The 2,741-nt window shown below is 34.0% G+C and overlaps 1 non-coding gene across 1 annotated transcript; it reads right to left on the bottom strand.

The window, feature by feature from the left end:
• Positions 1-1,146: 1,146 nt before the first annotated feature.
• Positions 1,147-1,311, bottom strand: LOC139176868 (U1 spliceosomal RNA). Its single transcript, XR_011561348.1, has one exon. It is a non-coding gene; the product is annotated as a U1 spliceosomal RNA (small nuclear RNA).
• Positions 1,312-2,741: the final 1,430 nt, after the last annotated feature.

Raw genomic sequence — 2,741 nt, 5'->3', positions numbered from 1 at the left:
ACCCCAAGACTGATGTCCAGGAACTTTTTTGTTTGTTTACTTATTTGGCCACATCATATAGCTTGTGAGATCTTATTTCCCTGACCAGGTATCCATCCCAGACTCTTGCTAGTGAGAGTTCAGGGTCCTAACCACTGGACCACCAGGGAATTCCCTCTAGGAGGTTTAATGTCCATGTTTTCAACAGGGTTTTATGGTTTCATGTGTTACATTGAATTCTTTAATCCATTCAGATTTAATTGTTGTGTATGGTGTAAGAGAGTAGTCTAGATTCATTCTTTTGCATGTGACTATCCAGTTTTCCTGTCACCATTTTTTGATGAGATTATTCTTTCCCCATTGTGTATGCTTGGTTCCTAGAGAAGGAAATGGCAACACACTCCACTATTCTTGCTGGAAAATTCCAAACAGAGGAGCCTGGTGGGCTACAGTCCATGGGGTTGCAAAGAGTCGGACATGACTTAGCAAATTTTTAATAAACCCATGCATATATAGGCACTTAATTTACTTCTGGGCTCTACTACATTGTGTTGGGATATATATATGTATATATGTATATATATCTGTTTTGAAGCCAGTAGTATACTTTTTTCCCCTAAATTTTACTAGCTATTTTATTTTTTTAGTTATTTGTAAATGCAAATTAAGATATATTGAGAACTTTTTGCTTATCAGATTGGGAAAAAATAAAAATGAATTTTAAAATTTGATGGGAATGTGATTGTTCTGATTATTATAACTTTGTTATGTAGTTTGAAATCAGGGAGTATAATGCTTCTGGCTTTGTTTCCCCCACCCCGCCTCCACCCCTCAGGATTGCTTTGGCTTTTTGCAATCTCTTGTGATTCTCTATAAATTTTAGGATTATTTATTCTGTTTCTGTGAAAAATGCCATTGGAATTTTGATAGAAATTGCATTGAACCTGTAGGTTGCTTTGAATGGTATGGACAATTTAATATATTAATTTTTCTCATCCATAAACCTGGGATATCTTTCCATTTATTTGTGTATTCTTCAATTTTCCTTTATCAATATCTTATAGTTGTCAGTGTAGAAATCTTTCACTTCCTTGGTTAACTATTCTGAGTATTTTACTCTTTTTGACACAATTGTAACAGGATACTTTTCTTTTTTTTTTTTTCCTTCACAGGAAAACACCAATGCAGTCCCCCCACTACAACAAATTATGCAGTCCAGTTTCCCACACTTGGAGAAATCGCAGGGGCCAGCATATCTGGAGTGCAATAGATGAGCCTTGCCCTGGGGAAACCACCTTCATGACCATGGTATCGCCCCTGCCAGGTAAGTATGGCATTGTTTTCTTAATTTCACATTCTGATAATAACTTATTAGTATAGAGTAATGCAATCACTTTTGTGTAGTTTTGAATCTTGCAACTTTACTGACTTTGTGTATTAGTTCTGACAGTTTTAGTGGAGTCTTTACTATTTGCTATAGTAATATGTCACCAGTAGATAGAGACTATGTTGCTTCTTCCTTTCCAATTTGGATGCCCTTTATTTCTTTTTCTTGCCTAATTTATCTAGTTTTGCATTCCAATATGATGTTGAAGACAAGTGGCAAGAGTAGGCACTTATTCTTGATCTCAGAGGAAAAGCTTTTAACTTTTTATTGTTGGGTATGATATTAACTGTAATCTTGTCATTAATGGCCTATATTTTATTGTGGTACATTTCCTCTATACTTTGTTCATAGGTTTATCATAAAATCAGTGTTGAATTTTGTCAAGTGCTTTTTCTCATCTATTAAGATGATTGTATAATTGTATCCTTCATTCTGTTAATGTAGTGTATCACATTGATTGGTTTGCCTTTGTTGAACCACCCTTGCATTCCTGGAATGAATCCCATTTGATCATGGTGAACAATCCGTTTAATGTATTACTGAATTTGCTTCACTAATTGTTGTCCGGGATTCTTGCATGTGCATTCATCAGGGATACTGGCCTGTATTTTTTTTTTTTTTTCTTGTTGGCATTCTTGTCTGACTTGGCATTATGATAATGCTGGCCTTTTAAAAGTTTGGAAGGGTTTCCTCCTTTTCTATTTCTGCAAGAATTTGAGAAGTATAGGTATTAAATCTTATTAGAATGTTTGGTAAAATTTACAAGTGATGCAGTCTCGCCCTGACTTTGTTTATTGGGAGGTTTTTGGTTCTGATTCAACATTCATAGTGAACTTTCTGTTCAGATTTTGTTTCTTCATGTTTCAGTTGATAGGTTTTATGTTTCTAGGGATTTATCCATTTATTTTAGATTGCCCATTTTGTTGGTATATAATCATTCATAGTAGTCTTTTTTGATCCTTTGTATTTCTGTGGTATTAAGTGTAATATCACCTCATTAATTTCTTTGTTTTTTTTAATTTTCTGGGATTTTCTAAGTGATTTTTTAATAAGATTTCAATCTTCTTAAATTTGTTAAGATTTGTTTTATTGCCTTATATGATATATTGTGGGGGACTTTCCATAAGCACTTGAGAAGAATGTGTATTCCATTGCTTTTAGATGGAATGTTATTACATATTGTTAAATGCATCTGTTCTAATGTGTCATTTAAAGCTGATGTTTCCTTATTGTTACTCTATCTCAATGATCCATCCACAGATGGAAGTCAGGTAGCATAGCCCCCTATTATTATTATATTGATGTGTGTTTCTCCCTTTGAAGTGAAAAAATGAAAATGAAAGTCACTCAGTTGTGTCTGACTCTGCAATCCTGT

This window comes from Bos indicus, chromosome 17, assembly GCF_029378745.1.
Source record: "Bos indicus isolate NIAB-ARS_2022 breed Sahiwal x Tharparkar chromosome 17, NIAB-ARS_B.indTharparkar_mat_pri_1.0, whole genome shotgun sequence".
Taxonomy (NCBI): Eukaryota; Metazoa; Chordata; class Mammalia; order Artiodactyla; family Bovidae; genus Bos; species Bos indicus.
This window is presented reverse-complemented; position numbering and strand designations above follow the sequence as displayed.